Below are 21,383 nucleotides of genomic sequence, written 5' to 3'. Positions count from 1 at the left end.
TTTCTCTCCGCCGACTTCACACTCCTCCAGCCTAGCCACCACCGAGGCCAGTCTCCAGAAACCAGCACGCTCTTCCCTCGCGCTGTTCCCCGAGAGCCCCACCAGGAGGCGCCCTTTGCCCGCCGAAGCGGGCCGGGCTCGAACTCCTCCGGGCCGGGGTGGGCACCCCTTTGCGCAGGGCGGTGCTGGGTGCGGGTTCGCCCGGGGTCCCCCGGAGGTCGATCCAGCGCAGCGCCCGCACCGCGTCCTGCGGCCGCTTGGTCGCGCGCGCCCCCCGCGACCCTGCGTGCAGCTGCGGCCCCGGCCCCGCGCCTCTCGTTCGGCCTCGGTCCCCGGGGTGGCGGCAAGTTTGCTTACGGTCGCTCGGGCCCCTCGCCGCCGCTCTCCTCCGGCGCCTGGGCCCCGAGCGCGCCGGGCGAGAGGGCTACGAGGGCGGGCGGGCGGCTCGGCGCTCGGGCCCCGAAGGGGCGCCCCCCCGGCCGGCGTGCGCGGGCCGCCGTAGTTCCCGCGCTGCCCGCCGGGCGGCGCCGCGCGCCTCGGCCGCGCTCCTCCCGCGCTGCCGGCTCCTCGCTTGCTCGCAGCCGGACACAGACTCTGCCTTCAGCTGCCGGCGGATCGCGCTGGAGCCGCCGCGGCGGCTGCGGAAGAACGAAAAAAAAAAAAGGAAAACAACAGCCCGGCGGCCGGCGGAGCAGCGCCCGGCCCGAGCTCAGCCCCCGGAGTGCGGAGCCGCCCAGGTAAGGGCAGGGCCCGCCGCGGCGCCCCCGGCCCGCACCTGCGCTGCCCCCGCGCCCCCCGCGTCCCATCCGCGCGGAGCCCCGCGCGCGCCCCCTCCCGCGCCCGGATTCCCTACTTCTGACGTCTCTGCCTCTCCTGCCCTCCGGGGCCGCGGCCCCGCACCCCGCCCCCGCCCCCGCCCCCACCCCCTTCCCTGCGCCCTTCCCTCCGTCTCCCGCCTTCAGCCAGCCTGTCCCCTGCACTCCGGTCTCTGCGTCTCCCGATCGGGCTCCGAACCCCCATCGCTCTGCGCCCGTAGTTCCTCCGGTCTCCATCCCCATTTCCCTCCCTCCGCATCCCTTCCCCGGGCTCGCCGTCTTCCCGGTCTGGTCCTCCCTCTGCCCCTGTGCAACTCCCAGCCCTCCCTCTGCCCCCTGCAGGGATGACGGCCCCTTCCCCACCCCGGCGCTTCTCCCCCGCACCTCGTCACCCTCCGCTTCTCTGGTCGTCTCGGTCCCCGGCTACAGTGCCCCATCCCAGCCCGGAGCCCACGAAGCCCCCTCCTCCAGTCCTCTCTGCCATCTGCCTCGACTGCCCCCGGCCCCTGCCCTGGACTCTGGCCACCACCACACGCGCCCCCCCCGCCCCAATCCTTCGCGCCGTCTCGCTTCGGGGAGAATAGCGTCGTATCAGAAACGACCCTCTTTTCCCTGGACTACTGAGGTTCCCACCCATCCCACCCTAGTTCACCCGAGTGGGAAGTGAGGGAGAAACTCTAGAGACCTGCATTTGGGCGTGTGATGGGGGAGGGGGCTGGGGCGGAGCGGGGGGAGGGGAGCTGAAAGCGAGCTCCTATCTAGTGAGGACTGGCGAGCGGTGAGCGGCTCAGACCTGGCCAGAGGAGAGGGCCAGCTTGCGACAGCTGGGACAGGGGTTTCTAGGCTCCGGGAGCACCTGTGTCTCTTTCGCTGGCTCCCTTGAGCTGAGGAAAGTGATGGGGGAGGAGTTGGAGCCCAGGGAGAGTTGGCGAGGGCCTTTGGGCTGGGGAGGCCCGCAGCCAGGGAGGACCTGGGCCCTCTGGGCCGCCAGTCTGGCAGTGGCCGGGCAATGCGGCCACCGTCTCCCCCACCGGACCTCGGGCTGCACAGCTCTTGGCACCTCTACTTCATGCTGCCATCTTCCTCCTGGTGCTGTTGTCTGGTGATGCCACGAGGTGCCACCTCCCTGCCTCCCTCCAGTGGCTCTCCTGGGCATGTTCTCCCAAGGGCCTGGGTTGTCTGGAAAGCAGAGGGACCCCTGGGCTTGGCTGGGCCCCGGAGCCAGGCAGTGGGCGCCAGTCGGGACCAGACCAAGACATCCCGGGACTGGCCAAGTGCCCGGAGCCTTGCCAGGGACAAGGAGAACTGCCTTCATCTAAGCTCCCTGTGGGTCACCTGGGTGACTGGGGTGCTTCCAGGAGCACCTGCCAATGGTGGGCGTGGTATCCCCTGGGAGAGAGGCTGTCTGGGTTGACAGTGGGCTGCCAGAGAGAGGACTCTGGTCCTGTTTGCTCCTGGAGTGTCTGTGCTCGTGGAATGGGTGAGGGCTGGGGAGAGGTCCTCTGTGCTCTGGTCCCGCTCAGGGAGGAACCCCGGGAACTCCGCTGGGCATCGTCAGGCTCTATTTGCTGAAGCTGCAGCTCGTGCCTCTTCATTAATCAGGTTTATTATTTTCCTCACTGGCTGGATGTGTTCCTCAAGGTCACGACCCTTTGGAGAGTTAATCTAATATGCACACATTACAGTGTCTGGGTTTGTTTAATTTTCCGTATTTTGTTCATTTCTCGTGGAGCTAGCTGTCCATGGAGCTGCGGCCCCGGCTTGCCCATCAGCCTCCTGCCTGCCTCTCTAGCTCCATCCCCATCCTCCTCTGGACCTGCCAGCCAAGACCAAAGATGAATCTGGCTCCTGGAGTTCTTGGGAGAGCCTGGTGGAGGAGGGCAGGGGTTAGGGGAGGGGGGTTGAGAGGAGGTTCTGATTTTCTGTGTTTCCCCATACCTCCCCCCCCCACCCCCTAGGCATCTTGATCATTGGCTAGCATTTTCCCCAGCACCTAAAGTTCTTCCTAGAGACTGGCTCTGCTACTTGGTCTGGCTTCCCAATGTGGTTTTCCCTGCGGATGGAGAGGGAACTTTGCCTGGTGGCAGATAAGTGGAGACTCTGAGGAGGAGGTCCCAGCTGCTGGAGCACAGGACCTCCTGGACAGTGGGCCTCAGCTGTGCCTGGTATGAGTCTCAGCCCGACTGAGGTGCAAGAAGGGAAGGAAGAGGGCAGGATGACCTGTCCTGGGAGACGAGGAAAACCTGCTCAGAAAACAAGAGGAACATCAAATATGACGCCGGTTGCTGTGCGGCTGGCGCGGGTGGGCAACAGGCAGAGAATACGTGTGGGAAGCAAACATCTCTTGTTGCTTCTGCATAGTACGAGTCCCTTACGTCGTGATTGAGTTCCGCAGTTTTCCAAATGCTTTTTAGAAAAATTACTCGATCTGAACCAGACAAGTGTTTTGTCTATACCACTGCCCTTCGGGGAGGTGTTATTGATCCCCTGAAAACTGAGCCTCGAAAAGGTTAAATGACTCGTCTGAGGCTCTGCAGCCACACCTGAAGCCTCTGGACTCCCAGCCTGGCTCTCGTGCTATTGTACGTGTGCTCAGTCTCTTCAGCCGTGTCCGACTCTGTGTGACCCTGTAGCCTGCCTCTCTCCTCTGCCCATGGCATTTCTCAGGCAAGAATACTGGAGTGGGTTGCCATGACACCTTCCCGACCCAGGGATCGAACCTGAGTCCGTGTTGTCTTCTAGTATTGGTAGGTGGGTTCTTTACCACTGGTGCCACCTGGGAAGCTACTTGTTGCTCTTTAAGGTCTTGCTGCTGTTCAGCCCTCCCTCTCCACATCCCAGGCTTCAGCCCTCACGTTCGCCAGGGTCAGCTCAGCACTCCTCCTTGCTCGGGGCGCTGGCTCCCCACCCCTGCCCCGGTCTGCAGCCTGGCTGGTCTGTGGTTCTGCGTTCTCCCTGCCCCTAGACTGGCTTCACTGGCACCCTGGCTGTCCTCCCACCCCCACCGCAGCCCATGGCTTCCTGTGGAACCCCGCCTGCAGAGTTCCTGGTTCTCCCAGGCACATGGCCTGGGGGCCTTGCACTCCTCAGCTCCCCCATCCCACCCTCCTGCACCTTGTTGCTTGAGCCTTGGTTCTCTGGGACACTGCTGGTGCCCAGCCTGACCTTTTCCCCTGGCTACTATCCCACATGGGGCTTCAGTGGCCCAGCCTTGGGTTATGGTAACATAGCCTCCTCTCTGGGGAGGCTGCAGGCACCTGACCTCCACCTGGCCTGCCTTCTGGCAAAGGATGGTGTTTGGAACATGTGACCCGGTCTTCAGAGCATCAGTGGTCCCCTTGGGTTCCTGGATGGAGTTCCCAGACTGTGGCCTGGAGTTTACAGCATCGACATGCTGGGCCCAGCTCTGTGCCTCTGGACCTGACCCTCTGCCCTCTCTCTGCCTACCCTCCCCCCAGGCACTCTATGCTTTTCCTTGTCCTTTTCTCCTCCTTTCTGCCCACCCTTCCCAGCCTTCAGGGTGCCTCTGGAGCCACACAAGGTATAGCCTGAGAAGGGATTCTCTGCTCCCACCCTGGCCTTCCATCCCCAAAGTGTGACAGCTTCAGCGGCTCATGTCAGGCAGACCTGGGGTTCGTATTCTGGTGTCACTCCATGGGTGTGAACAAATTGCTTAACCTCTCTGACCCTCACCTGTAAAATGGGAATAGTCTCTTCTGCCTGAAAGGCTTGTTGTTGGCATGAATGTGAGCAGAAGGGACTGTGGTTTGTCAGCCCAGGAGGTGCCCAGGGAGTGTCCCCAGGTGGCTCCTCCCACACAGCCTCTGTGGTTTAGCTCCTAGCGCCTGCCTGCTGTATATAATTACCTGTCTCTGCTTGTCTCCCACCTGGATGGCCGGTCCCCTAAAGAACAAGGCCTTTGGTGCCTTGGCACATCCTCAACTCCAAAGGAGCAAGCCCTGTCCTTCAACATCCCAGAAATTGGCCCCTGCCCCTAGTAGGAATGTGAGAAATAGTTGTTACTTGATTATAATATATGGTTACATAAAATAGGGTATGCCTTACCTGTAGCAAATCCAATAGGAAAAAAACATTTTAAGCCACAGTACCAGCTGAGAGAAATGGTGGGAAGGAAGTAGAGGCTCAATTTAATGTTGTATTGCCTGCAAAGTTGGCTCATTTCTCTCGGTCACCCCAGAGACCCCGTGAATTAGACCTGATGATCTCTTACAGATGAGGAAGGGGGCCCACAGGGGGCCCTGCGGTGTAGCCCACGGCTCAGACCAGGGAGCGCTTCAGAACCCCGCTTCCTTCCCCTCGACTGAGGCCAGAAAAGGGAAAGAAGAGCCTCTTTATGAAAAGATACATCGCAGGTTTTCTTTAAACAACTGAGCGTCTCTGTCACCTTGGTTCAGACCAGCAGGGATTGGGGGGTTACCAGAACCTCGGGGAGGCAGGACCCCTTCCAGCAGGGTTATGAGCAGGTGGAGAGCACAGGCGGGCACATGGCGTGGTTGGTGCGGTTGGCACGTGCGGTGTGGGCATGAACCTGCAGTGGCCGCCGGCTGAGCCAGGTGTTCACAAGGGGCTGGAGTGCAGGGATGCACAGGCCGAGTGGGGATGGGGGGTGCCCTGGGGCCTGGGTGATGGGCAGAAGGGATGGGACAGGTGAGGCTGGGTCCTCTCGGTGGGGAGGAAGGGGGACAGGGCTGGGGCAGAACTAACTGGAGTCTGCAGAACCCTGAGAGCCAAAGAGAAGGGTTCAGCATCCTTGGGCAGAGGCGACTGGGTGCCCAGAGTGGGTGAGGGACTTGGATGAGGCTGACGGCAGAAAGGGGGTGCACTTGAGTGGCATTTCCAAGGAGCGGCAGACGTGCTGACAGCTTGGGCACGCAGATGAGGGAGCAGGAAGTGTCGGAGGGAACTTAGAGATTTCCAGCCTCGGTTTTCTTTCAGGAGCAAGGGAGCCAGGAGGGGAGGCAGGTCTGAAGGAGGCTGGGGAGTGTGTGCCCAGACATGCTGGGAGGAGAGCGATGGGACGTTTAGGGGTCCCCCCAAGTAGCTCTGGGGTCCTAGCTTGCAGCTGAGCAGTCTTTTGCAAAGACGCATGCCTCGGGGCACTTGCTGCCCTGGGGGCTGCTTCTAGGCATTTCTGATGCCTGAATTTCACCCCCCAGCCTGCTGGGCGCCCTCTCGGTCCTCCCCTCCTGAAAGTGGGACCCTTGTGCCCAGCACCCCCTCTGTCACCTCCAGGGGATCATGCCTCGCACAGAGCAGCTCTGAAATAAATATTAATATTTGTCTTATTTAAGTGGCCTCAACTCATGTTTAACAAATGTCTGTCATGGAGATATATTCGTGGAATATGGTGGGTGAGGAGGGCAAAGGAAGGCTGGGCGGGCCTTCAGCCTCCGGGAGCTGGGGCTCCTCCGCCACACAGGCCTCAACCTCTGTGACTCTTCCCATCCCTCCTTGGCCCCCTGCTTGATCCTGGACCTGCCTTTTCCCAGGATGCGGGGCCGGGTTGTGGGGGATGGAACAGGGGTCTGGAGGACAGTAGGCCGCCCTTTGTTGCTCAGTCCCGGGGTTGGCACTGGCCTGCCCCTCCTCTGGAGGGGTCCTGCTTACCCCTCCTGCCTTCTCCTGTGTTTCTCAGGGGGCAGTTTTCAGAGGAAGCAGGGAAAACCAGGTGGCTCTGGAGTTTCTGCCAGGGTGCACTGGGGATATTTTGGCCAAGGAAAGGCTGCGTGTACACAGTCTGGTGGGGAGATCTTTGTGAGGGGGGAGGGCCTATGTTGTGGACCTGCGGGACAGAGCCAGCTGGGAAATGGGAAAACCAGGCTACTGATTGCCTCAGTTTCCTCTCTATAATCTGGGCCGTATGATAAGGTCGACCTCACGGCTCCCGATTCAGTGAGATAATCACGTGGAGTCTCCTTGGGGGAGGGAGTAGAGAAGGGTGTGACCCCTCAGGACAGAAGAATGATTGTGAAGTAAACACATATTTAGAATTGGAGTTTAAGGGCCAGAGTTAAAACAGAGTATTTAATAAAATGAGAAATCAATAACCCAGAGGATGTTAAGTGTAAGTGAGAGGCTGGTTACAAGGCACACTTAATAAAAAAAGAAAAGTTTGAGAAGCCGAGGAGGATGGATGTGTCCTGGGGCTCCAGGGATGCTGGGGTGGCTTCTGCCCTCAGCCTGGCACGGCTTCCGAGTGGGCAGGCTGAGTGGAGGGATGAAGGGCTGCTGTCACCTTTTGGGGTCTGCTGTCTGCTCCTCTCTGCCTGAGCAGGGCACCCTGTCTCCCCTCCAGAGGCTGTGGGCGGGTGGCAGGGAGGCGGTGGCTGCTCCTGGATCAGACTGCATGGGATTCCAACCCCAGCTCTTCCAGTCCCATGAGGAACATAATACCCACCTGTGACAGTCTCAGCAGTGCACCAAGTGCTTGCTAAATGGTCACAGTTGTTCTTGTTAGAAGTATGATTACATTTTCATCTTTACAGAGTCTCTCCAGCCCTGTTCAGTTCTGAAGATGTTATGGAATACCATTCCTAGTCAGGTCGGTGAGAAATGGGGAAGCCTTATTAGGAGGCAGCAGGGGTGTTTCTTTAGTCATCAGAGAAGTCTAGAGGGAGTTTAGTCCCAGCCCCAGGCAGAGGAGGGCCCTGAGGTCCAGGGAGCTTAGGTTAGTTGTCCAGGTTATAAGGCAGGAATCCACTGAGCTGGGGCATCCTTTTCACTGGGCTTTGTGGCCTCCAGGAGGGAGGGAGAAGGCTGGGAGAGAAAGACTCATAGTCATTTGGTCCCATCCAGGCATCCCAACAAAATCAGATTAGAACTAAAAAGGAAAATGGTCTTGATTTAAAAAAGAAAATTTTTTTTCTTGGCTGCACCACAAGGCATGCAAGATCTTAGTTCCCTGACCAGGGATCAAACCCACGTCCCCTGCTTTGGAAGCTTGGAGTCTCAACCACTGAACCTCCAGGGAAGCACCTGATCTTGATTCGTTAAGGCAACAGTCTGTGAACTCCTTGAAGGTGGGGATACGGCCTTGGATTTTTGACTCTAGCACTCAGCTGACACATAGTAAGTACTCAATAAATACTTGTTAAATGGACAGATGACTTCACAACAATGCCAATGCCAATAATAACAGCTAATGTTCATTGAGTACTTATTATGTGCCAGGCATGATGCAAAGTGCTTTCCGTATAGGATCTTAGTTCATCCTCTTAATAACTTTAAGGTACTATAATACCCATTTTACAGATGAGAAGGCTGAGATCCAGATCAGGCGATGAATTAGCCCAAAGTTTCATAGTAAGAAGTAAAGTTGGAATTTACACTCAAGCAGTCTGATTTCACACCCTGGGGGTAAAGTTTCTGTGTGTGTGCCTATGTGGGTGCACACACATGTGAGCACACAGGCACATGTGTGTGAAATGTGCGCTGACTCTCCCCTAATTTCCTAGACTCCCCTCCGGCTCCCTCACTCCCCTGTGGGCAAGGCCCGGCTTGGAGGAGGGGGCAAACTCTTGATGTACTCTGGTGCTTGTCTTTCCTTAGCCTGATTTCTCTGACCCCTGAGTGGAAGGCCACTGGCAGCACTGGGGGAACAGACCACCCCAGCGGAGCTCCTGCTGTGGTAGCTGATTGTGTGCCAGTCTTATCCAACACAGAGGCTGTCCGAGTAAGGACCTGGCCTGGATGCTAGAGGAGGGAGCCACATGAAGCCTTAGCCAGACTCTCGTGAGCTCAGATGAGATGGGGCCCCACAGGGTCCTGGATCCCACTTGGCCCAGACCAGCAAGGGTCTGTGTGTTCACCATCCCCCCAGGGCCCGGGGTCTAACTGGGGTATATTGGACTCTCAGAGGCATGACAGGACGTCTCTGGAGGAAATCTGAGGTGCCCTGCTGTTACAGTGTGGTTGTCAGGAATCTTTACAGCATCTCCTGATCTAGGACTGTTCATAAGGTCACGGAAAAATGTTCCCGGCAAGGCTGGTGACAGGATATCTCTCTCTCTGGAGGTAACACAGACGTTTTCAAAGGTATAGAGGACTAGAGTGGATTTAGGGAGGGCCAGAAGACCCTCATGGAGTCATTTCCTAGGGGGCTTATGGGTGCAGCTTGTCACCGAGCCCACCCCACCCCCAAGCTTCCATCAGTCAGCACAACCAGCCCTTTGCTGAGGCTGCCGATGCCAGCTCCTGGTGTGTATCACATATTCAGAGGCTTGTGATGTCTTGGAGATTTCTTCTCTCCCAGGTATCTTACATGGCCTCAAACCTGAAAGGTAGATGCGACAGGTAGGAATTATCATCCCAGACTTTCAGAATTTCAGTAACTAGTCAAAAACAAGAGTTTATGGGTTGAGAGGTGGCATCAGTATCCAGGCCTGCTGCCCCTTGCCTGGGGCTCTGTCCTCACGCCTGAGACTGATTGAAGGCCACCGCAGCCTTTGCAGATGGTGGAAGCAGTGCTCTTCCCCAGGCTAAGAATATTGCATTGAATAAAGCAGCATTTGTCCAAGAATGATAATGCCTATTTTATTGCTGGGAAAACTGAAACACAGGGAGGTTAAATGAATCACAGAATCTTATTCCTGGAAGGAACTTGAGATCATTCAGTCAGCATCCTACCTGTGGACATCCCATCTTGTGGACAGAGTCTCTGCTGGCTATTTCCCAGCCTCAGCTCACCCTCCTGCTTCCCTCTTCTCCTCCTCTTCCTCCTCCCCATCTTCTGAAGTCTAGCTTTACTAAGCACGTACTGTGTTATAGATGCTTTTATGTGTGTTTATGATTGTTTATTATAAGGTAGTAACTGTCATTCCCTGTGCTATATAGTGGCTTCCCTGGTGGCTCAGTCAGTAAAGAATCCACCTGCAATGCAGGAGACCTCAGTTTGATCCCTGGGTGGGGAAGGTCCCCTGGAGAAGGAAATGGCAACTCACTCCAGTATTCTTGCCTGGAGAATCCTGTGGACAGAGGATAGACAATAGTCCTTAGACAATAGTCCTTAGTCCAATAGATAAACAACAGTCCTTGTTGCTCATCTATTTTATATCTAGCAGCCGGAGAAGGTGATGTCACCCCACTCCAGTACTCTTGCCTGGAAAATCCCATGGATGGAGGAGCCTGATAGGCTGCAGTCCATGGGGTTGCGAAGAGTTGGACACAACTGAGCGACTTCACTTTCACTTTTCACTTTCATGCTCTGGAGAAGGAAATGGCAACCCACTCCAGTGTTCTTGCCTGGAGAATTCCAGGGATGGGGAGCCTGGTGGGCTGCCGTCTATGGGGTCGCACAGAGTTGGACATGACTGAAGCGACTTAGCAGCAGCAGCAGCATGTATCTATTCATCTCCTGTTCTCAACTTAACCCTCTTCTTCCCCTTTCTCAACCATACATTTGTTTTCTATGTCTATGACTCTGTTATGTAAATAAGATCATTTGTACAATTTTTTAGGTTCTGCATATAAGTGATATCAGATGATATGTGTCTTTGGCTGACTTCACTTAGTATGGTAATTTCTAAGTCCATCAATATTGCTGCAAATGGCATTATTTCATTCTTTTTTATGGTGAGGTTGATATTCCATTGTATCCTCTTTATCCATTCATCTATCGATGGACACTTAGGTTGCTTCCATATCTTGGCTGTTGTAAATAATGCTGCCATGAACACTGAAGTGCATGTATCTTTTCAAAGTAGAGCTTCCATCTTTTCCATATGTATGCCCAGAAGTAGGGTTGCTGGATCATATGGTAGTTCTGTTTTTAGTGCTTTAAGGAACCTCCATAGTGTTTTCCTTAGTGACTTTTCCAATTCCCATTCACACCAGCAGTGTAGGAGAGTTCCGTAGATGCTCTCGAAGTATTACTTTGATCTTCCAACAGCCCTCGGAAGTAGGGACTATCGTCTCATTTTACCAGTGAGTAACCTGGGGCTCAAAGAGGTTGCATAGCTTATCCAAGGTTTAGACTTGGCAGTCTCACCCGTGCTCTCGACCTCTCATGAGGCAGGCTGCTCCTCGCCAGGTAGCTGTAAACAAGGGAGCGTGTGGGAGCACCCAGCATACTGCCTGGCATGCAGAAGGTGCTCAGGAAACGCTAGTGATTCTCTCCTAAAAAACACCAGAGCGCTTTGCCTTATACTGAGCCAAATCTACTCCTCACAAATCCTCGTTCTGCACCCTTCCTTGGAGCCCTGTGAGGTACTTTTACCCTTCTTCTCCTTCCAGTCCTGGGGTTGTGAAGAGCCCTTACGAGCAAAAGGCAAAGCCTCCTCCTACTTGGGTTTCTGCTCAGACTCTTTCCCATGGAGACTTCCCTGGCAGCCCAGTGGTTAAGACTCCAAGCTTCTACTGCAGGAGGGCACGGGTTTGATCACTGGTCGGGGAACTAAGATCCTACATGCTGTGTGGCATGGCCAAAAAAAAAAAAGACTCTTCCTCAAACTAGAGTAGCCTAGCAGGAAGATGATGGCCTGGAGCTGAGGGGGTAGGGTGCTCTGAGAAACCTACGAGGCTGGCGCTGGCCTGGAGGGCAGGTAGGTGCCCGATCCTTGGTCACGTCCATTCCTAGCACACATTTCTCAAGTGCCTCTTGGGTGCCAGGGCCTGCCACAGAGCAGCACAGGGTGGGCTTCCCCACCCCCAGGGCTGGGAGCACAGATATCTTCTGAATCTGTCAAATGATGGATTGGGCCTTGGGTCCTGGGGACTGGGGCCTGAGGACTGAGGTGACAGCCTGCTCCCGCGAACTTCTATGAGGCCACGTGAGGCTGCAGACACCCCGGGAAGGCCAGAAAGTTCAGGTGACCCAGGTCGCAGGGTAAGCAGCTGGGTGGAGAAGGCTCACCCGGGTGATCTGAATGAAAACAATACCATACCATTCTCCTTTGAAAAGTAGGTGTCTTGCCAGAGTCTGGGGTAAATAGTCTGGAACGTGAGATGTGCCAGGTAGGGTGCACATCAAAAGCAAACAAGGCGATTGCACCAGGTGAGCTGTGGAAAGTCAGCTGAGGATGTGCGTTTCCATCAGCACAAGGCTGGCTCTCCCCCTCAGCCCCTCCCCAGGGGAGGTGGTGAGCGGAGGGGGATGCTCGGGGCTTGACCTTGGGCCTCAGAAGCCAGAGTGGACCTTTGTCCCATGTTCCTGGACCAGGAATGCTGCCCCTCTTGTCATGTCTCCAGTGTCCATCCTCAAATGTTCTGGCATATCCTCTCCGCAACTTACACCATAGGGGTCACTGGTTCCGTTTGACCCAGGAGATTACGGATACTCCTGGGTAACCTGCAGCCACACAGCTGGACCATAGCATCACCCCTTTTCTCTGTATCTGGTCTTCTCATGGTGGCCAGTGCCTCTCCAAGGAGCCAGTAGGTGTCTCTGCTTGAGCCTTCAGCCCCGGCAGGGGAGGAACTTAAACAGCCCACCAGTTGCAGAGGGTCCAGGGCAGGAGACTGTGTGGCCAGATGCTTCAGGAAGGTCAGCAGAAGTCATCCTCTGTCTCCCCAAGAGATGAGCTCCAGTGGCACAGGGGCTGGGTCTGTTTCTCAGCATTGCCTCCCCAACAGCTTGGATGGTACCAGCTTCTAATAGGTGCTTAAGACATATTTTTGAATGAATGGCTTCTTCTGGGAGCCCTTGTGTGCAGAGGCCCTGGATGGTGGAGTCTGGGGCTAGCAATGAGCCTCAGCTCTGGAAAGATCGGATTGACAGCTTCAGCTCACAGTGTGTGGATCCAAGGTCCCCCTGGACCGAATCCCTAGGCACCTCACTCCCTCCTGGCGTCAAGGGCCAAGGGGGACTGGACAGGGGTGTCTAGTGAGAGTGGGGGTGGCACGTGCGGTGAGAGCTCTGACTTCACTCCTGTGAATCAGGAGGAGACTCGGGGAGCAGAGGCCTGAGCCCCAGGGGTGCTACCCTACACACACGAGGTATGAGCCAGGGATGGTGTGCCCCCAGAATTTCATTTCTTCCTGGTGGAATATTTGTGGGAGGGTGCCAGGCAGGTGAGTGTAAGGACTGTGGGGGCAGAGAACCTGGGAGAAGACTGCCTTTTGTGGGGATGGAAGCCCCAGGATTTGGGGCGTGAGCTGTGGCCCTGTCTGCGTTTTCAGCCCCTGGATCTCAGGGCATAGTCTGGCACTGAACGCGGATGCAGAGTCCCAGTGTCGCCTGTTGCTTGGTGCCAGCGTGTTCAGTGGTGTCTGCTGGATCTCCTCCTGGGCCCACTTCTGCTGATGGGCGGTGGTGCCTGCAGGGCAGGGTTGAGAGGGGTCTGGGGCCAAGGGTGGGCTCCCTGGAACAGAACCTGGGTTGATGGGATGTCTGCCAGGGGCCCAGGGTACAGTAAATTTGTCCAGTTGGACTTAGTCCAATCAGCTCATTGTTTTTTCCTAGGTTTTACCTTCTCTTTAAAAATTAATTATTTGTTTATTTTTGGCTGTGTGGGTCTTTGTTGCTGTGCGGGCTCTAGTTGTGGTGAGTGGGGGCTACGCTCTAGTTGCGGTGCTTGGGCTTCTCACTGCGGTGGCTTCTCTCGTTATGGAGCTCGGGCTCTAGGCCCATGAACCCAGTTGCTCCATGGTGTGTGGGATCCTCTCAGACCAGGGTTCGAACCCATGTCCCCTGCATTGGCAGGTGGATTCTTAACCACTAGACCACTGGGGAAGTCCCCAGTCAGCTCATTTTACAAGTGAGGAAAGCAAGACCCAGAGAGAGGAAGAAGCTGGCCTGAGGTCACATGACTTGCAGCATCAGGATTTGAAATGGGGGCCCCTGGTTCTTCCTTGTCTCCCAGCTCACACTAAACTGGCTCTCCAGGAGCCTCCCCTCACACCAGGGGAGCAAGCGCCCTGCGCCAGTGCCCACTCCTGGTGGGCCCGATTCACAGCTACTCCCACCCTCCCAGCTGTTAGCCCACCCTGAGTCCCGGGCAGGGCAGGGAATGAGCCCTGGAGCAGGCCTTGCCCTCTGGGACTTGTGACCCCAAGAGGTGTGTGGAGAAGAGAAGGCAAAAATTTTGTGCAAACCCACAGGAGTGAGTAAACAGCTCCCCCCGCTCCCAGGGACAAGGATATGTTCAGTCAGCAGTATGGTAAGACCCCCAGTGTCCAGGTTGCAATGGGCAGCATGAGGCAGGCTGACCGTTCTCTGGGCAATCCCAGGAGGCTTCCTGGAGGAGGGGATTCACCCCCACCCCCGACACACACACACATTGTTAGGGGTGTGTGGTCTAGTATGATGTGTGGGATGTAGCCTGGTGTGGTGGGGTAGTGACAGGAGAGGGCCTTGGCCAGCCTGGAGTTGGCAACCCCTCCTCTTCACCTCCTCTGTGTGCGTGCGTGCTAAGTCGCTTCAGTCGGTTGTGACTCTGTGTGACCCCATAGACTATAGCTGGCCAGGGTCCTTTGTCCATACGATTCTCCAGGCAAGAATACTAGAATGAGTCACCAAGCTCTCCTCCAGGGGATCTACAGCCTTGGATAAGTTTGTTACCATGTCTGACGCCTCTGTTTGCTCAGCAATAAAATGGGGGTAATAAAAGAGCTAATCTCCTCAGCCTTGGGGAAGAGCAAATTGGATAACATCTATGGAAGGGCTTCTTAAGTAAGGTGCTTTCAGTACGTACTATACGACTTTATATAGATTTATAAGATTCGAGAACAGGAAAATAAATCTCTGGTAACAAGTCAGGATAACAGTACCCTCGCAGAAGGCATGGGGGTACAGGGGGCTCTATGATACTGATAATGCTGTCTCTTGATCTGAGAGCTGATACTATGGGAAATTCATGGAGCTCTACACTTAATGTGCACTTTTCTGTGCAGACATTACACTTTGATTTGAAAACTTTTTCTTAAAAAAGAAAAAAATTTGGGAGGCTCCAAGGCTTATAGGGGACTTCCCCAGCAGGACAGTGGTTAAGATTCTGCCTTCCAATGCAGAGGGCGTGAGTTTAATCCCTGGTTGGGGAACTAAGACCCATATACTGTGGTGGAATCAAAAATTTAAAAAAGAAGAGGAAAAAAAAAAAGTGGTTAGAATGGCCAGACACTTGACAGAGTGTCCTTGAGGAGGCCTGGAATGCTGTTGGTAGAAATAGTAGCTGGTTTCTGTGGAATGTTTCAGGCAGTGTGCTACTGAGTTCACATGCACTTCCTCCCCTAATCCTTCCAACAGCCACATTTTACGAGGAGGGAAACGGAGCCTCAGAGAGGTTCTGTAAGTTGCCCAAAGTCACACAGCCAACTTGGGGCAGAGCGGGGCACAGGCCAGATGTGACTCCAGAGCTGCCCTCTTGGTGAAGCATGAAGGACCTAAGTGTTGCCTTGACCCTTCCTCAGCTAGCTGGAGGGTGGCTCCTGGGTCTTTGTCGTCTTTTTTGACTCTGATGATGCCAGGGTTCTGCTGGCCTGCAGCTTGTGGTGGAAGATGCAGAAGGGCGCGGCTCCCAAGCTGGTCCCAATCTGGAGATGCCCTCAGAATGGGAGTAAGGGGGCAGCCGGAACCAGATGGAAGCGCTTGTCTGGAGAGCTGCAAGATCACGCAGGCAGGATGAGGTGGGCAGCCTCTGAGGGTCCTGGTGGGGAGGGCGCTGTATGGGGCTCCAGGGCAAATGATGACTAGCTCAGTTTGAAACCTCCAGGGCAGATCCCTGCCAGGTGAGAGGGGAATGGCTGGAGAATTTCTCCTCCCAGCAGCCAGGGGAAGAGGGGAGCTTTTCTGCATAATGCGAATCCCCTTGGCACCTCCTGAGCCCCAGATGGGGGGTTTGCATCTTCACCAGGCCTTACTGCTCCCCTGAGGAGCTTCGGGCATGAGTGCAGGCGCTTCCTTTGTTGCCTTTATTCTTAGCCCAACTCAAGACTTAACGGCCCTGCCCTGTGGCCTTGTCTAGTGGGAGAGAGATTCCATTGTTTTTGCCTTTATATGCAACTGGCAAAGTAGATAAAGCCTTATTGTTGTCCAAAATTTCCAATCAGATGGGAAAACTAGGGCTCCTGGCATCATTCAGGTGTGCCGGAGGAGGGCGGACAGCAGAACCCCTCACCTCCTCTGGGAGGCCTGCCCTGATTAACCCCTTCAGCTCTTGCTGGTTACAGCCCAGCTCTTAGCAAGAAGGCACATCCTCTGATTAGAGTAAGCACAGTAGCAAGTTCTGGTTCTTTGTGATGGTTTATGTCTAAAGCCTGTCTCCAGTTCACTGACTCTGTTACTACCATTTGACTGGAGGGTGGCCAAGGGCAGGACCGTGAGGACCTTCCTCTGGGCCTCCCTTAGAGGTTCCATCCACGTAACCAGTGCCAGTCTGCAGTGCTGGCTGTAGTTTCCCAGTGCAGAGTTGACTCTGCCTCAGGACCTTTGCACATGCTGCACAGCTGCCTGGAACCCCTTCTACCACCTCCTCTCCTTTTGCTTCTCCATCTCCAGGAAGCCCTTTCCTGTAACCTGAACGGGGCCCCTCTTGCTGCTCTGGCTCCTCCTGTGCTCCTTCCCTCTGGAGCACTCCCCAGCTGGCACTGTAGCTGCCTATTCATGGTTCAGTTTCCCCTTACTGGGCACTGAGCTCTGGGAAGCCAGGGATGGGATTGGGCTGTCACATCCACTTCTGTGCCACAGCCTGTAACTCCGAGGATCTTGCCGAGGGTTTATTGAAAGAAGTGAGCCCGTTGAGCACTGAAGAGAGGAGTAAGTCCAGAGCTTCTCTCTGGGTGCCCAGCTGCTGTGTCCACCTGCCCTGGAAGGAATGCCCTTGGCTGTGACTCCCTCTAGCGGAGTCTGAGACCTCAGACAGCTATAGAGGCAGGAGCCTGGAGCCCAGTGTGGGTACCAGTGGCTGCATCTGTTTTGCTCAGTGCTGAGCCTCTGACATCTGCCTGCAGGTGCTACATCAGAGTGTCCCATGGATTTGCCTGGAAGTTCAAATGTGTCAGCCCCCTGTGGGGATCGGGGGTGACCAGGAAAGGAGATGCCCATCTTTCATCCTTCTAGGGAACTGGGTGGAGGTGGTTTCAGATGGCCTGGCCTCAGCCACTGTCCCCATTGTGTGCAAATTGCTTATAGGAGTTTCTCATCCAGTTTCTCATTTATTCCCTCCAGCAACCCTGGGAGGAGCATGTTATTGGCCCATTTTACAGATAAGGAAAAGAAAGTTCAAAATGGTTAAGTGGGCACAGCCCAGGTGACGTACCTGGTAAGCAGCGGAGCTGGGATTCGGTTCGTCTCTTTCAGCATGCAGCACCTCTCCCCACCCCGTCCCCTGCCCCTCAGCTCTCTTTCCTCTTGGGTGGCTCAGTGCCTGCGCAGGAGCCAGGGAGCCCAAAGTGTGAGTCCTCAGAGCAGCCCCCCATCCTTGCTTGGCACCTGAGAGTCCATGACCTTGGAAGGCCCGTGTCCTGATCACAGTGGGGAGGAAGTCTGGCTTTGACAAATAGCCCTGTGGTCCCAGGACAGGCAGGGCTAATTCAAGTGCAAACAGTGTATTAGTATTTATTCCTCACACTCCACTGCTAATAAAATTTGAGTTTTAAAAATAATGGTGAGCAAATGAATTGGTCGATGGCCTGTGGGGAGAAGATGCAGAAAGGATATTTCATGGAGACATATGACAGGGGGACTAAGCCACGGCGGGTTCCTTACTGGGGTGGGGGTGGGAGGGCTTATTTTGGGGAACAGCTCTCCACTCCTGGTCCAGTTTGAGAAGTCGTTAATCTGCATGTTAAAATTTGTTGAAAGTACATTTGCCAACTGCGGCAGCGTCTCCAGGCTGAGGAGGTGGCTGTTGGCTGGGGAAATAGCTCTCCAATGTCTATTTCAGTTATCTGTGCTTAAAATCTGTAATTTGGAAGGCTGCTTCCTACAAGGTCCCATGACTGCCATCCAGCGCGTGCCTCCGTTTCTGACACCTGAGTTATAGAGCTGGTCAGGTTCTGCCAGGCAGGGCAGAGACCTAAAAAGGTTCTAAGAAAAATGTAGGGACGTATCATAGGTTCCGTGATGCCTGGGAATAAGGAAGAGAGAGAGGGGGCCCCCAGGATGGGAGAGGGGACTCAGAACCACCCCCTCCCCTACAATAGATAGCACCTCTGTCCCTGTGATTCATCGGTTCCACTGTGCCTCAGGAGCATCACGAGCTGTAAAAAGCATAATTTAAGAAAGATAGGACCTGCTACTGTGTGACTTTGAGCAAGTCATTTATCCTCTTGGTAACTTAGTTTCCTCATCCATACAAAGCAGGTGATGAGACCTGCGGGGCTGGCTTCATAGGATCCAGAAGGAAAACAGGACTGTGTAAGCAGAGGGATATGACAGCCCTTCAGATACTAGCAGACAGGCTCCTGCTTCCCTCAAGAAATTGCTTTGCTTAAAGCTGGGCTTTTGGAGGGCTTAGAGAATGTGAGGGGATTTGGGATTTGCGTGTCTGGGTAGTACCTGCAACACCTTTCAGATTTCATCCATCAGCCGTGATGGACGGGGAGAGGCATGGCCCTCCCCGCCCCGCTCCCTTCCCCCTCCCTGTCCCCACATGGGCGGCAGCTCTGCAGCACTGCCCGAAGGATCGCTGAGATGTCAAGAGTGCCTGTGCTGTGGACTCAGCACTCGGCACACTGCTCCCCAGTTCTCAGCCGACCTTGAGGTGGGCACCAGTATTAACCCACTTTACTGGAGCAGGAGGAAACTGAGGCCCAGAGCCGTGAGGGGGCCGCCCAAGGTCACGGTTAGATCTGAGCTCTGCCTGCTCCTTCAGCATCCTGCCGCCTCAAGGTTCTGGCCCACGGCTGCCTCGCCAAAGTGGGGTCAGTGACCTCGGGGTGTCCCTGTGGAGTGGCTGCCATCCCCCCTTCCTCTCTTTTACCCCCAAATGGAGACTCTCCTCCTGCCCCAGCATCCAGCATGAAGAAAGACTTCAGTGTCCCCGGCAGATATTTTATCTTCCGAGTACCATGAACCGCAGGGAGTAAGACTTCCAAAGGGCAAGCTGGGGTCATGGCCACTTGGACCCTGGGCTGCAGATGCAAAGATGGCTGCCTGATTCTGATTCTGACCTCTTGGAGTCCTTTGTAGCTCCTCCCAGTTCCAGAAGTGGCCTGGCCCTGCTGCTCTCAACATCCTTTCCCCAGCCCTGAGGCCAGACTCTGAGTGTCCACGCAGGCCCACCCTTCACCCCCTGCATCTTTTGATCTGGCTGATCCAGTACCGTGGAGTCTGCCCCGTGGCCTGGTGGCCCTGTGATGTTAGCAGGGGAAGTCCAAACAGCTGGGAGGCGTTGAATCCAAGACCTTGGCAGTGGGGGGAGTGGGTATTGTTTAGACATTTTGTGTAAATTAGTATTATTGTAACTGTTAATTGAATGTCCATTGACTGCCTGTCAGAGGTTTGATTTAATCTGTCCTTCCCCTCTGAGTCTCGGTCCACTGCTTAAACAGTTTGCTTGATTTGTGCTCGTTTTTCTTTCTCTAATGTGGTCTCCTTCCCTGCATCACAACCTGAGTTTCATCTCACTGGCTTCATAATGAGCATCTTCTGTTTTCTGGCACTGGCTTTGGCCTCCATGTGGCCCCTAGTCCCTCCCAAGTGGATTCCCAAGACTCATTCCTTAACTGGGGACTCAAGACAGACATAGAGTCAGCCTGGTGTGTTTCTTTGGGGGCTTTAAGTGCTTTGAGATGTTTTCTGGAAGGGAGTAGAAAGGGCAGTGGCCTGGAGACTTAGGGGACGAGCCCCGGTTTTGCCTCATTCATTCATTCAGTGAGAAACCAGCTCTCTGCCAAGCTCTGTGATCAGCACTCAGGGGACGAGTTCCTGCGTTTAGCCCTCTGTAGGAGAGACGTGAACAGCTGATCCAGTGCAGCATGATGGTCAAGGCAGGGGGCCATGGGGACACTGAGAGGACATTGAAATCAGATGTGGGCGGCAGGAAAGGCTTCGTGGAAGAGGAACAGTGCCTGAAAAGCAGCTTGAGCTCTTCATTCAGAAGACAAGGAAGAGTTAGCCTGGCAAAGGGCACCCCAGGCAGAGGAAGCAGTGGGTAACAGCGGGGCTCCTAAAGAGGTAGCTGAGAGGAACTGATAGTCATTACAGTGATGATAATATATTGAGACTCACTCAGCATCAGGCAGTGTCCAAGGGCTTTTCTTGGCTTATCTAGTTTAGTCCTTATAACAACCCCACACGCAGATGCCATTGGCATCTCCTTTAATGACTGAGGCGTGGAGCCTGGATCTCACCTGTCCTAGTGAAGGGACTGGAGCCATGGACTCAGGCGTCTGATTCAGGGCTGCTGGCTCCTTCAGCATTTTGCTGCCTCTGTGTCTGTTCCAGGGATGTCACACCAAGACTTGGGGTGTCCTTGCTGAACCAGATTGTGGAGGGTCTTAGGTGAGTACGTGGAAAAATTTTACCTTTATCCTGAAAGCTACAGAGAGCCACTGAGAAATTGTAAATTGAGGAATAGCTTGATCGGGTTTGTTTTTAGAATTTATCACTCTGGCTGCTGTGTGGAGGACGGATGGGGCTTGATCCAGAGTGGAGGCATGGAGAGCAGTTGCTGAGTGGGGCCGTGACCCTACGAGGAGGGCTAGGGGCTGGCTCAGGCAGGGGAACCGGGGTGCACAGATGAGCATGGGCTCCAGAAGCACGAGGAGGCAGAATGTGCAGGACACTCAGGGGGTGCTCGAATGAGGGTGAGGGGTGGTGGGTGAAGGCGGGGTTTAGATGATTCTGAGGTTCCTTTTTTTTTTTCATCAAAGGTTGCAGAATTTTATTTTTGTAAAGTCACATCAAAAGTTAAATTATTGGGACTCCCCTGGTGATCCAGTGGTTAAGACTCTGCGCTTCCAATGCAGAGGGTACGAGTCCAATCCCTGGTAGGTGAACTAGATCCCACATGCCGCATGGCATGGCCAAAAAATAGAAAAGTCAAATTATTAACCTATTACAGTTTCTCTTTTGGTGTTCTGAGGCCAGTTTCCAATGTGTGCAGGAGGGGTTTTCCCTCATAGCACCAGGCAATTCTCAGACATCAAAAGGGTATTCAAGAATTCAGCTCAATCCTGGCACCATCTACCATGGTCTAGAATCAGATTCCCCAGGTGAAGGGCTCAATCCCCCAAGAGCATCTTCCACTTCAGATGCCGGCATCACACCCAGGTAATGACCTGTGCTTCTGACCCACTGGCTAAAGGATAGAGGGTCCCACCACTGCCTCTAACTCAGGATGGCTGATGGGCTATAAATCAGAGGTTCCCACCACCTCCTCCTTGGGGTCGATGATTTTGCTAGAGTGGCTCACAGAACTCAGGAAACATTTTTCTTACCAGATTACCCGGTAAAGAATATAACTCAGGAACAGCCAGATGGAAGAGATGGGGAGGACAAGGTACCGGGGAAGAGTGGGGGGTTTCCATGCCCTCCACGGGGGTGCTGCTCCCCACAAGTCTCCTCGTGTTCACCAACCTGGCAGCTCTCTGAATCCTGTCCTTTCGGGTTTTTATGGAGATTATATTGCATAGTCATGATTGATTGATTAAATCCTTGGCTATTGGCAA

General features: G+C 54.8%; 1 protein-coding gene across 1 annotated transcript in view; it reads left to right on the top strand.

The window, feature by feature from the left end:
- The first annotated feature begins 615 nt into the window (after positions 1-615).
- Positions 616-21,383, top strand: part of GRIK4 (glutamate ionotropic receptor kainate type subunit 4) — a 498,718-nt gene continuing 477,950 nt past the window's right edge. Inside the window, exon 1 of the mRNA XM_070383202.1 lies at positions 616-737. The gene's annotated coding sequence lies outside the window, so the exon portion shown is untranslated. The remainder of the gene's footprint in view (positions 738-21,383) is intronic.

This window comes from Bos mutus, chromosome 15, assembly GCF_027580195.1.
Source record: "Bos mutus isolate GX-2022 chromosome 15, NWIPB_WYAK_1.1, whole genome shotgun sequence".
NCBI lineage: Eukaryota > Metazoa > Chordata > Mammalia > Artiodactyla > Bovidae > Bos > Bos mutus.
The sequence above is the reverse complement of the archived record's forward strand: the minus strand, read 5'-3'. Positions and strand labels throughout refer to the sequence as shown.